This window comes from Eulemur rufifrons, chromosome 1 (genome assembly GCF_041146395.1).
Source record: "Eulemur rufifrons isolate Redbay chromosome 1, OSU_ERuf_1, whole genome shotgun sequence".
NCBI lineage: Eukaryota > Metazoa > Chordata > Mammalia > Primates > Lemuridae > Eulemur > Eulemur rufifrons.
Window position 1 is genome coordinate 91649953 of NC_090983.1, and position 14883 is coordinate 91664835.

Genomic DNA, 14883 nt, shown 5'->3' on the forward strand with positions numbered 1-14883 from the left:
CCATTGGCTGCACACGACAGGAAGCCAACTGGCAAGAGAATTTGGAGAACACATAGTCTATAGGCTTCCAGCCCTGCTATTCAAGGAAGAAGTATAAAAAGCCTGAATAGAAAGCTGAGAGAATATAGACACCGTTTGGCAGAGTGCACTCCAGACGACTCATTTCCATACCCACCGTTCTGCTCATATTTAAACTTCCAAACAACAACTTTAACAATGACAGGTTTCCACATAACAAAAAACAGTTATCTTTCATAACAGAGACTTATTTTTTCTCCCCAAAGGGCACACACCAGGTCAAAAAAGTGACTACATAATATTATTTCCACTTCCAGTGTAGTTATAAGCCCATCTAGGTATACTATTGCCTAAAGACTAAATTGTAACTCCTCTTACATAATATAGTAGGAAAAATGGAGAGGACAATATGAATAATATATAAGTATGTACATAACAAGCAAATAGGAAAATATGAGTAGTCACTACAGTTCTTATTTTTGTAACTATCCCTGAAAATATAGTTGATATTTATAACTCCTAAGTCTATGATCTATTCCATATTCCCTTTGCCCCAGAAAACACCTCTGCTGGTCATGTTCTGTGCCTGGTGTATTAACCTAAATGCTTCTTGTTGGCCCTACTTTTATTGTATTTTTGTCATCTTCCAGTAACATTTACTATTGTACCTGGAAGTACGAAGGAGCAACCCAGAGAATCCCCCGGGTTTCTCAGTCTCCTCTGTCTCTATTGGGCAGCAACATCCTATTTCCACTTGATAACAAAAATAAATAAACCTCACCCTGTACAGTAACTACATTATTTGCCTCTTGGTTCCATGACATGAGGAACTCAAAATAACCAGGGAGCAATCTCAACTTCAATTTCATTGAAAACAATATTGTGATCCTTAGAAGTTATTTTTCCTAGGATCTAAAACCCCTAAACCAGAAAACCCAAAATTATGGGAAGGAGAAGCAAACATCTGTGAGCTTGTTGTGAAAGGCATTCATGACAAGAGTCACACACTTCCACTACTGATTCCTAGACTTCTGTATTCTTGCTGCGAGGGAAACAGCAAGATATGTTCATGAAAGGTTCAAAGTATATACCATACCCTATGGGAAAACAGCCCAAACTCACAAGGTGTTGTCTCCCAACTGGTATTAAGTGAATCACCAAATCCATTCTATCACTCTAAAAGGCCAGCTGCTTTAGAATAGTGTGCTACATGCTATGACCAGGAACCTCCACACAGCATGACTGCTGCCCCATCCGATCTACCTTTTCATGCAATTGATGTCTGTGTTGAAGATCTAATTGAGCCCAATCTTGTATATGCACTGTTGTTTCATGCTAAAATGCTGGCACTTCCACTATTTCTATCACCGTCAGTGATTGGCAACACCTTTTTTTTTTCCTCCTACCCTCCAATCTCTAGCACTTCCCCTTTAGCAGTGTTTCACAGAAATCTGTTTGGAAAAAGAGTCTGAAATGTACTAAGCAGATTTGAGGCCCCATCAATAGAGAGGAATCTAGAGAAGGACAAGTGTGTAGCTGAGGAACAATGAACATCATCCAATATCCAGAGAGTCCTCAAAGAATAGTATTAATAGCATAGAAAAATCATAGAGTCATAACAACTCACTCTTTTTCCTAATCGCAAAATTACTGTTGACTATTTAAACTAATTCTTTCCTAATCTGAAGCTCTGACCCTCACCAAGGAGGAGGAAATTCCTAATTTCTGGTTTGGTGGGCAAAATAGAGTCTTTACAGGATTAAAAAGAAAACCTATAAACATTAATGCAAAAATTACTGAGCTTTTAATATGGTCCAGGTATTTTTCTCTAATTATCACATTGAACTCTCAAACAAGCCTCTGAATAAGCATTATTATGGCCCTAATCTCAAAGATGAGGAAATTGAGGCATAAAGAGGTTAATTTTCCCAAAGTCCCCAGCTAGCAAATACTGCAACAGAAACACAAACACAGCCCATCTGGCCTCCTAGTCCATGTTCTTAATCCTACGACTATCCTGCCTTTCTGACCTAATCTCACTTTCACATCCAATGCTTCTTATAACCTAGTTGACATATTTTTGGAGCAGTTGCCTAGGGCTAAATATAGCTTAACTGTCTCACTGGGTTTTATTATTGACATACTCAAATGAATAAATTAATCACATTTACATATGCTAGACACATGATACCCCCAACCTCAGCCTGAATTCTTGTTATGTGAATATGGGCCTAAAAAAAAAACAGATATCATGAAAGAATAGCACAATGCCTGGCACACAGTAACCAAACAATAAATACGTGTCATATGAATGGATTAATCATTTCTCTCTGCAAAGGTATGCTATGTACCCACCATGTTTGATACAGAATAAACTCATTATTTTCTATATGGTATTCAAGAAAATTCTTTAAATGTGATATTAAGCATGTATAAATTATTTTAAGGTCATCTTTCATTTTGTCCCAAATGTGGGAGAGCTATCTCAGTCTAACATCTATCTTTTAGAAGAGAGAAAGGCAAAGACTTACGAACTCTTCTAAGAAAACTAGACAAGGTTATTGAGCTACAAGGCCAAAATGATAATATATTGACACTTTCTGAGGTCAGACACTATGGAAGCAATATATTAGGGAGCCCTAAGTAAGGGTTTGACTCCCGGTGCCCTCGCTAAAGTCTTAAGCACATTTTAATTATCTTTGAGTTATGAATAATATTGAAGCCAATTAGAAGAAGGTTATAGTTTCAAGGGTGGACACATAAAAAGGAGCCTCTGGTTCTCACAGCAAACACCAAGAGAGCCTTTAGACATGAGAATTCCTGGTCCTGGCCCTATATGTAATCACAAGTCCTGATACTCATTGTCCTTAGCTAATGGAAATTGAAATTGTAATGTGGACATTATTACCCCTTCATGATAAAAAAAAATTAATAATGGATGTCCTGATTGTTCTTCATCCCAATAATGTGTCTGGATCAAAATAAAAGGTAAAGGCGTCCCCTGATGGAATCAGTAAGATGGAAACGATGTCCCAAAGGGTCATTTCTCCAAGTTATGTTTTCCCTACTTTTCACTCTTCTTTTCCTCAGCTTTATGGGCTTATCATACCCATGCACTGCAAGACCACTTTACTTGCATCACTAGGAAGAAGTTATTGAGCATCCTTCCTTAACTATGACTTGGGTCCATTTCTCCACTGTGTTCCATCAAATTCCTTCATGACTGCTCCGCCGTTCCCCACCCCACCCCTAACTTAGACAGCTGTTTCCTATGGTATTCCCTGGGAAAATGACTTCTAATGTGCCACCAAATCTCTAATTCACTATTATCTTTTCTGTCCTTACAATACAAACGGTCAGACTAAGAGAATGAATGTTTAGTCATTCATTCATCTGCAGAAAACTTTAGTTTCCTGGCCAGTTATCCAGGTGCTGATCTTCATCTGTTCTATTCCCTAATGTGCGTACATACTGTGATTTTTTAAAATAAAATCTTAAGGCACAACCTTCGTACCTCACTACCAGCTGCATCCCCACAGCAGGCATCTCCTTAGTGTGACAGGCAAGAGCATTATGCTAAGTAGATAATCACAACAATTAACTGAAAAGGTTATAATTTCATCCTGTTTAGTACAGTTGGCCTGTCAAAAATAATTAGATTAAAATAGATCTCAAGGCTCCCTCTGCAAAATTGAGGGGAACAAAAAGAAGAAGAATGAAAAAGAAGACAGCTGAGAGCTTTTAACGTGGCCAAATTAAATGTTCTGAAATTTCACTGCTGGCTGAAACACGAGAGAAATATTTAATAGAAGAGTCCTTTGAACTCAGTTGGAGGTGTTTAATTTCTGTTTCAGTGCTTCTCAATGTAAATATTAAAAAAAAAATAGATACGGCAGAATTTCAAGGCACAAGGACAAACCAAAAAGACAAGTTCTCAACATTCACAGGGGAATGAGAAAAAATATAGAAATAGCTCTGTTAACAGTGCTGACTTCTACCCTCAGCTCTGCTTGCCCTCATGCTTGGCATTTTAATTGATCTAGAGCTGGGTGTTTGTGTTCTGGCATCTTGTCTTCACTCTCAGCCTAATTAGCTGTGGGATTTGGGGGAACTCATTTACATCTTTAGTTACCACCTTCATTACTAATAAAATTAAAGACTCAAACCAAAGTGGCAAAGTATTACCCAGATTTAACATTCTTTACTTCTAATACAATTCTCTCTACCAAAGATGCACAGACTTCAGTGACAGAGTTTGATTTCTTCACATTATCACTGCCAGTAAAGGGATTTTCTATTTGATGTCAGTCCTTTAATTCCCTTCTATTCCCTGCATGTCTTTCTATTACATATGGGATATAGATGATCATTATCTTCAAATGCTTGCCCTCAAAAAACTTTCAGTCTAGCTGCTGAAGCAGAATCGAAACGCATGACACAATTACAGAAACAGAATGCAGTGAACAAAGGACAGGACCCAAAGAACAAAATCTGGCTAGTCTAGGAAACAGAAAATCACTGTGGCTTATATTAATATGGTAGACAGCTTGGGAATTTTATACAATATTTTTTATGCCCTAAAACAAACTATATATATTGTATTCACATAAAATTGGACCTTTCTATAGTGTGGAAGATCACAAAAATACAGGATAAACAGCACAGACATAAACTGTCTCAGCAGTGCCTCTTTTCACAAATAATTCTTCTTATGCATTATTTTTTATACTGTCATAATTACATTCTATTTTTTCTGGAAATAGTCTGAGGATGTACTCTCTGCTTTTTGAATTTACTTCTCTTCAAAAATTTTCCTATTAAATCTTTTATTATTATTTTTTACCAGATCACTATTGACATAAACATAATTTTCCTATTTTAAATTCCTAAATCCATCTGTGTGTTTGACCTGTTTTTGTTAATTGTTACTCATGCCAGCTACCAAAGTGAGCTTTGCTTAGCAGTGTTACACTCCTCGGCACACTGACTTGCTCCATGCAATGTGTTGTGTATTTGTGTGCCTTCCCCAGTCAACTGGGAACTCCATGGGCACAAAGATTCTGCCATATTTATCTTTAAATCCCAGCTCCTGTACAGTGTTTGCCATAGTACATGTTAATAGCATATATTATTGGTTTCCCAGTTAATAACCACCCCTCCCCCATGCTATTTCTAATGGAGCCCAGATTTCATTCAAGCAGCCACACTTTTCTACACAGCCATATGCTCCAGGAGAAGGGAGCCCTAAGCCCAGTTCCAGCGAGTGAATCACATGCGAAAGGGAGCAGTGGTCTCATTCTTTCTTCCAGTGATTGAGGTCAAGGGATAATTGGAAAAGGAAATTTATTTCATACTATACAAGTTCTTGTGATATGGTATTTCTAAGGTTGGATCCATGTAATGATGCCATCGAGGACCCAGGATCTTCTTATCTTTCTTCTCTGCTACTCTTAGTAGATTGACTTTATCCCCAGACTAGCTCTGCTGCTTTTTGTAAGAGGGTAGCTCCCAGTTCCTAGATGTCACCTACAAATAAGAAAACCTACAACAGAAATTTTAGCTAATGAATTGTTAGGAAAAGTCTTTTGGTGTTTTTATAAAAGATTTTTCTTTCCAATAATAATAGACATAGAAAGAAAAAGTTACTCTTTTCTGCTACATATTCCTTTTTCGTATGTGACATCTGGAACTCTGACTGTTATGTCACAACCCTAAGTAGATCCAGTTTGAGGACAAAGCCAACATATTGAGGAGCGCAGAAGAGAAAGACAGAATAATCTCCTCTCATTTAACCACTCTTGGCAACTGCCCTACCATAGAATTTATTATACAAGGTATTTTTGTTTATTTGTTTCATTGTCAAGGGTCTTATCTTACTGAATGCCAAACTCCCACAAGAAATATAATAGCATGAATGGACTATTTTAATTCTAAAAGAATTATTGGAATTTAGAAAGGAACCGAGACACTTTCTCTAAACCAGAGTTTCTCAACTTCAGCACTATTGACATTTTGAGTCAGATAATTCTTTGTCATGGGGAGGGGGGTACTGTGCATTGTTGGATGTTTACTAACATCCCTGGCTCCTACCCAATAGATGCCTCTCAATTGTGACAGTCAAAAATGTCTCCAGAAATTGCCAAATTGCCCCCAAATGAGAACTACTCATCTACATCTATCATTTGATAGATAAGAAAACTTAGATTCAGAGAATAAAGTTACTGTCTTACTACCACACAGCTATAAAGTAGTAAAAGAAAATAGAAATTTGTGTCTACTAATTTTAAACATGTGTTCATCACGTGGCTACACCTCATCTGTGGGCCACTATGCTTGATGAATTAATGAATCAAGCAACAATATGTGAATGAAATAATGGAAATGTATTAGATTAGGTTTGGCTGTGAGTAAACAAAACTCAAAATAAGACTGTGTCAAACAAAACACTTCTTTCTCATATAAACCCAAACCTGGTAGGGTGGATCTATTACCAAGATCCTAACTTCTTATATCCCCTTGTTTTACTAACATAAAATATAGTTTATGCTTCAAAGTCCAAAATAGCTGCTTTATCTCTGGCCATAATATCCTCATTTAAGTCAGGAGGAAGAAGGAGAAGAGGCAGGAAGTGTTCATGATACCCTGTCTCTAAAGAAGTATCCCATTCACTATGCCATTTTCATGTCTCCCCATGAATCAGAATCTAGCTGCAAGGGATGCCAGGGAAAGTAGCCTTCACCTTGGGCAGCCATCTGTCCATCTAACCTTAATCATCCTATAATTGGTGAATAAAAGGAGAATAAAGGGATGAGTGTCTCAACTACAGGGAGGATAGAAAAGGAAAGAACAAAGCAAAGGAAGGCAAGAAGTGAAAGGAAAAAGGAAGAATATAAATGTAAACTACCTGGCACATAGTAGATCCTCAGTAAAGATGAGTTCTCTTTCATCTTTCAATCCTTTTCTTCCTGTGGAAGTGGTTCCTTAATCGCTAACATTAGCTGTTCTCTCCATAACAGCATAACCCGAATGCATTAAAATTAAATGCAACTTTTCTGGTCTTTTTCTTCAAACAGAGAACTGGGTGTTTCATCTCCTTACCCTATTTCTGAAAGGACTTCCATCATAAAACTTCGTTACCATCATTACTATTGTTATCATTATTTTATTCTGGCGCGGTATTTTGCTGCTTTCTGGCATTAATTTATCACATCTGTTGGGCTTACCACCTTTATTGTTAAGCTACTTACCCAGAAAAACTGTAGGAACACAACATATTATTATTGTTTTTATCTCCTGCCCATTGCACAGCAAACCGGGTAGGAAGTATGTTGCCTGACAGATGGTTATTAGAGAACTTTTCAAGTCAATCACAAACAATGTGGGCTTTTTGTTTACAAGGCTGATCATGCACTAGACGGTTCTGTTTAAGGAATTCTCTGAACAGTTTACACTGTTTTCAACTAAAACTTGAGGCTGAATTACTTTTAGTTTTAGATTTAAAATGAATAATTCTATTTAAGTTCATGATGCTTAGAAAACTATGTGCCAAGAAAAAATGATTTATTTGTTTAATCTATTCATTCAAAAAACTTTTCAGTGTGTGTCAGACATTATTCTACTAAATGCTCAAGGATATTGCATTCTATTAGATGTTGGTAGGATATTACATCCTCCTAAATGAAAGATTTTCAGATCTGTATCATCTCCTGTAGAGAGTATGCTTCCTGACACCCCAGGTTGGGGTTGGCAATTTTCCTCCACCTTCCCATGGCAGTGTACCATGCTATCATACTTCTTTCCCTGGAGAATCACAATTGCTGGTTCCCTTGCCCATCCTCCTCTCAGTTTGCAAGCTCTTTGAATAGAAGGGTCCTCTTAGTCACCTCTTAAGACTGTGCCCCTAGCACTCAACAAAAGTTGGTTGGATGAATAAAGAAAAAATTACAATTTGTAATGTTATTTAATTCAACAAAAATGTAAGCAATTGGGATATACACTAAAAGTTGTTCCAAGAATATATATAATAATGTAGAATAGAAAAGTCACAGAAGGCTTTAAGGAAAAAAGCAATGAGAATCTTATCTAAAAAGCCATTAACTCTGTCTCACCAGGAACCATTCTTACTACTCTAAGTAGCTGCAACTTGTGTGGCAACATGCCCAGTCAAAGGAAAAAGAAAGTCTGAGATAGTTGATTCCATCTCCAGCTAGTGAAATTATACCACAGTTGCAACTTTTAAGAGTTGGCTCTTAAAAGTTACCATTTTCTACAGAAATGCCTGTGTAAGAGATACCTGCTTGAGTGGCTACTGCTTTCTCTTTACTCTGCTGGGTTCCCTGTCCTGGGGTAGGTGAGTTCAGACTGGCTGACAGGCTGGCAGTTCCACAGCTGCCAGTGTCACTCACTGTGAGATCGATTTGATCAGCGGAGACTTCGCAGTGACCTGGGAGGAGATGAATTAGGAATGATGAAATGGTAGATTCCTTTGTTTCATAACAAAAACCACATTTAAACCAGGTAAATGTATGCAAATTTAGCACATTTTGCAGACATTAACTTTAGATACTGGAACTTACTTAAAATGGCTTGAAAACTCAGTAATTCTATTCTTTTTCTCTAGAACACTATATTGTGTTTTGCTCTATATTATATTTCTAACAAAATGTTATTAAAAACACCCAGAATAGGGGAAACTGTACCGTGCAATATGATCTCACTAATGCATTTTAGAGTGCTCAATAAGCAAGCAACAGACCATTAAAGGAAGCCAATCCGAATGTGTGCCTCCTTTCCTTCTCTCTGTCATATTCTCTGGTACTTTACTTCAAATTGACTAGTAAAATATGCTTTATACTTTTTACTTGCATCTATTTAAGTGACACTTGTGAATAAAATTCTTTTTGCACTATTCTACAAAATAGTGTCTACCCAAAGAACAGAGCTGCAATTTCACTCATTTAATCTTTTCTCTTTCCTTCCTACCTCTCATTCTTCTATTCAATGCACGTTTATGACACTTTTTCTATGTACAGCCCATCCTTGGTCACGGGAAAAGCAAAGCAAACACATACACTCTTTTTATGTCACTCTCATCAATTATGTTAACTGAAATACTTCCTGTTGCCCCGGAACTGGTGATTAGAAACCCATAGTGAAGAGAAAGACATGAAGCTCACTGCTCTAAAGAGAAACCCAAACAACCAGTGAGAGATGCCGTCTTTAGGACATTTTGAAAGGCTATTAAACAAGCTCTGCTACTCCATCTCCATCACTGCCCATCTCATATCCCATCTTTTATTTAAAAACTAGGAGAGATAGGTAGATGATAGAATCATTGTAGTTATAAGTTATCAGCTATCTGGGTCTGTTAGAGCTTTACCCTGTTCTCTCCAAGGCGGGAGAGGAAAATGAGTTTCCTTACCACCAGTGGAGGTGAGGGAAGCTCAAAGAAATTTCATTTGTAGAGACCGGGGCTGCCTTCAAGGAGGGTGACTGGCATCTTATTCCCTGATTTGATGTTTGTTTATGCAGTAGACTTGCTGATTTGCCTTCTAAGCCTCTGGAAGCACTAAAAGAGGAAACATGGAAAAAAGCTAGCAGGACAGAGTTGAAGTGGGATCCTCTAGTCGAGCAAATACATGTGAGTTTCTAACATGCCAAGAAGACATTGTGTGGGATAGTGCAGCTTGCATTGTAAGGCAAGTATCCCACCCAAGAAGAAGGGCAAGGAGACCTCGTCATCAAGAAGCTGTGAAGTACTCTGCAGGAGTCAAGAAAGTCTAGAAATGTCAAGCCAGAAACTCCCATGTCAGGGAATGGTGGAGGAAAGAGGACTCCTCACAAAGTTCCCTAAAGAACTCACACATCTGCCACATAGGAGAGCTAGCATTTAGATATCTGGCACAAAAAGGGCATTTCTGACCAGTTAGGTTGAGCCAGAAACACAGTAATCTCTAAGACAGAAGAATTAACAGATAGCCAGTTACCTAACTTTCACTGTCATTTCTTCTATTCCTTTTTCTAGGTCCCCAACTCCAGAGATGAGAAAACCAGAAGTGAAAATGAAGGAATAACAAAAACAGATCATGACTCATGACATTCAAAGGCAAAGTAGAAAAAGTAGTGAATAAGCAGGTCATATCTTACTCCCACTGTGGTCTCAGTCTACAAGGCACCCTGGAATTCCACTGCAGAAGGAGGAGAGGAGAGAAGATTGGAATTTAAGTTACCCTGGACAGAACTGGACTTTGATTTTGTAATACCAAGGCATTTTTAAAATGTTATATTTTTCCACTTAAATCAATAATCCATTCATATGTTGGAAAAGTCCAAACAATGACACGATACTGTCCTCTCCCATCTCCTCCATTTCCTTGTAGATAACAACATTTATTAAATTCTTGTGAATTTGTTTCTTATATAAAAGGAAAAGATTATTGTGTATTTTATAAAAGGCCCATTTGTCTATTATTTCTTATATAAAACTTAAATCTGATATGTTGTCTACCGCTCTGAATCTTGATTTTTTTCCTTAGGAGTTTTTATGCAGATCCTTGTCTATCAGAACATAAGAAATGTTTTCATTCTTTTTCATGTTTATATACGATTAAATGAAGTAGATTTATGAGATTTTTTTAAGAACACATGAGCTCTTAAAACCTGTAAGTTACTTAAAAAGTATAGAACCTACCAGATATTATTTCAGATTTGACAAAGCATGATTACAGATGATAATTTGAAAAAAAAAATCAAGTTCATCTCCTACCAAATTCTGGTTGTTTAAAGAAGAGTTTTTCCACTAAAATTTTTATGTTTGTTCTTGAAATTCATGCTTAGCTTCATCTATACGAAAGTTCATTTAGGTATCATATAAGCATCCCCAACTGAACAAATTTAAAACTGAATTGTTTTTTCCCAATAATAGGTGCATATTTATTTCTACAATTCCCTTTAAAATAGGGCAGGGTCCCTGTGATGCCTTTTGAAGCAGAATATCATGGCTTCCTCCAGCTTCCCCAGCAGTGCTAAAGAACAGTGCTGATAGGCTGGCTGACTTCAAGGCAAGTTAGCGGACCCCAATACTAGGGCTGTGGTTTGTCTCTCAAAATACCATTCTGTGAAAGTGTGGGACCCAGGAGTCCAAGTTTTCCAAGTCTATCTAGCCCCACCTGACTCAACTCCCGTGGGAGGGTTCCTAAAAGATAATTGCACGAATGTAGGGGCCAAGCAAGTTAAAACTTTAGATACTTTGAATTATTTCCTACAAAACTAGTGTTGTTGACTAATTAGGTTGACTGAACAACATAAAGAAAGATTTTGCAGAGGCCTCAGGAAGATTTCAGTGACCCACAGTTAAAGAAGCCCATTGCCTCCTTGTCCCTTTCCCCAGAACTTGGTCCTGCCTTGGACTCTGATGATGAGAAATACCTATTCAAGGAAGACCATGCTGAGATAGTGCAAGACAGCTGGAGAAATCAGCATCTATCTTAATGCTTAGAATTGGGTGGAGCAATTTTCCAGCAGAGTAGCATTGACCCCTCTCACTACTTGCAAGGAGGGGGACAGAGAGATTTCTGGGGGACTATTCTCATCCCACTGGAAATATTTTACTCTTAACTGTATTTACCTGTCAAAGTACCTAGGCTTTGTGTTGTCTTTTTCTTTAGATCTGCTAGAAACTGCTTTATGTTGCCTGTATTAAAACAGATGGTGGAGAGAAGGTAAAATGATTCACCTATGGAGAGCTTGTGTAATAATAAAAAACAAAATACCCCAGAGACAAAGTAAATGGGTTTTAATATAGCAACACAAGTCACACCCAAAGCATAACTTTGGGATGCCCTAAAATTGAGAATACACTGAGAAGGTCACAACATCATCTCTGTATTGTTCTTGACAAAAATCTATAACGTCATTCTAATCATGGGAAAATATCACAAAAACCCAAATTGAAGGATATTCTACAAAATAACTAACCAATACTTACTAAAAGTAGTGCTAAGGACATGAAAGACAAGGAAAGACTAAGGAATTCCTTTAGATTTGAGAGGATATAGGAGATAATAACAAAATATAATATAGGATCCTGGATTAGATCCTAGAACTAAAAAATAGGAAAAAGTAGTAAAAATAGGAGAAAAGTAGGAACATCTGAATATGGAATGTAGTTTAGTTAACAGTATTATACAAATGTTAATTTTCTGATTTTGATCACTATATTATTGTTATGTAAGGCACTAAAATTAAGGAAAAGTGGGTAAGTGGTGTATGAGGACTCTTTGTATTAATTTGCAGCCTTTATGTAAATTACAGAAATTAATTCAAAGTAAAAAAATTAAAGAGTAATACATTAAGATATATATTATCTATACTACATATATGCATACATTCCCTCTCTCTCTGTCTCTCTCTCTCTCTCTCTCTAACACATACCCACACACATCCACCATCCTGAAAATATTCATGTCTAAGTCAGAGTCTTCCAAAGAACCCAAATAGCTGTGGAAGCTGTTCATCCAACGGTTGAGCTTTGAAATGACCCATGAGAACCTGCAGGGCCATTTTGAGCAATGGAGAATGCTCACGTACAGTGTAGTAATGAAAGATCCAAACCCCAAGTGCTCCAAGGGCTTTGGGTCTGTCATATGTGCCACTGTGGAGGAGGTGAATGCAGCAATGAATGCAAGACCACACAAAGTGGATGGAAGAATTGTTTAACCAAAGAGAGCTGTCTCCAGAGAAGATTTTCAAAGACTAGGTGCTCAACTGTGAAAAAGATCTTTGTTGGTAGCATTAAAGAAGATACTGAAGAATATTACCTGAGACTATTTTGAACAGTATGAGAAAACTGAAGTGATTGAAATCATGACTGACCAAGACAGTGATAAGAAGAGGGGCTTTGCTTTTGTAACCTTTGATTACCATGATTCTGTGGATAAGATTACCATTCAGAAATACCATACTGTGTATGGCCACAACAGTGAACTAAGGAAAGCCTTGTTGAAGCAAGCCGTGGCTAGTGTTTCAACCAGCCAGAGGTCAAAGTGGTTCTGAAAACTTTGGTGATGGTCATGGAAGTGGTTTTAGTGGGAATGACAATTTTGGCCATGGAGGGAAACTTCAGTGGTTGAGATGGCTTTGGTGGCAGCCATGGTGGTGTGGATATAGTGGCAGTGGGGATGGCTACAATGGATTTGGTAATGATGGAAGCAGTTTTGTAGGTGGTTGAAGCTACGGTGATTTGGGGAATTACAACAATCAGTCTTCAAAATTTGGACCCATAGAGGAAATTTTAGAGGTAAAACTTCTGGCCCCTATGGTGGTGGAGGCCAATACTTTGCCAAACCATGGAACCAAAGTGGTTATGGTGGTTCCAGTAGCAGCAGTAGCTATGGCAGTGGCAGAAGGTTTTAATTACTCCCAGAAATCAAAGCTTAGCAGGAGAGGAGAGCCAGAGAAGTGACAGGGAAGCTACAGTTTACAACAGATTAGTGAACTCAGCCAAGCACAGTGTTGGCAGGGCCTAGCTGCTACAAAGAAGACATGTTTTAGACAATAATTATGTGTATGGGTTAAAAACTCAAGGACTGTATTTGTAACCAATTGTATAACAGGTTGTTTTATTTTCTGTTCTGTGGAAAGTGTAAAGAATTTCAACAAAGTGTTTTAATGTAGACTTTTTTTTTTTTTTTGCACCCATGCTATTGGTTGCTAAATGCAATAGTCTGATTATGATGATGAATAAATGTGCCTTTTTTTTTCTAATGTGCTGTGTAAAGTTAGTCTACTCTGAAGCCATTTTGATAAACTTCCCCAAAAGTGTGAAGATAGAATTCCTTCAGGATGATACCAGGTTCTATTTGAAATTCATTTACAACCTGCTTGGGTGGAGAAGCCATTGTCTTCTGAAACCTTGGTGTAGTGGAACTGACATTTACTGTTGTGACTTGAAGTTCATCATTAAAAGGGGTCATCCAGGGAAAATCAAGGAATTATTGGTTATAAAGATGATTGTTGGCATATCCTATGCAATATATCTAAATTGAATAATGGTACTAGATAAGATTACAGATAGGAATAAAGTTTGTGTATCAACCATTATCATGTGTAGTCAATAAGTGATTTAATCCTCTTGAAAAAAATAATAAAATGAAACTACTGAGAAAAAAAAATGGTCATCCTGGAATTATATATCAGTCTCTTTCAAGAACAAGGGATAAATAAAGAAATTTTCTGATGACAAAAACAGTACATTGCCTATAAATCCTTACTAAGGATAAGCTTTAGGAGGAAGAAAAATGAGATGAAAGAATAAATGATGAGCAAAAAATAGGTACATATACAGTGATTAAACATGTCTGAAATAATAACTACAATGTCTAACAAGATAGAACAATATAAAAATAGATTACTAGAAACAATTACATGTATGCATGTAAGCCAAATCCCAGCTAAGCGAAATCAATGCTGTATTGTTTACATGGCTTTACAATGTGTTAGTCTAGACACACTCTCTGTCATATTATCTTAATACAGTACTAGTTTTTTGAAAAGAAAACAAGTTTCAACCTAAGTATAGGATATCTCAGAAAGATAAACTAGTATTTAGACAAAATATTATATAACTAATAAATTAGTAACCATTCACAGAAATAAGTTTTTAAAGTTTTGACTAAAACTTTTTTCACCTTTTTATTTTATTGTTTCTTTAAGTATAGTCTTCACATGGTATATTAGATCTCTTTACTTATCATAGAGTTACATCCTAGAGTACAAACTGCAACTTAGTACATTTTGATCTACTTCCTCCCAAGTCCCTCTTCCCCTCCCCTGGGTAACCACTGTTTAACTCTGTTTCTATGAATT

At 37.1% G+C, this 14883-nt stretch overlaps 1 pseudogene; it reads left to right on the forward strand.

Moving 5' to 3' along the window:
• The first annotated feature begins 12480 nt into the window (after positions 1-12480).
• LOC138386780 (heterogeneous nuclear ribonucleoprotein A1-like) lies at positions 12481-13431 on the forward strand (annotated as a pseudogene).
• The last annotated feature ends 1452 nt before the right edge of the window (positions 13432-14883 follow it).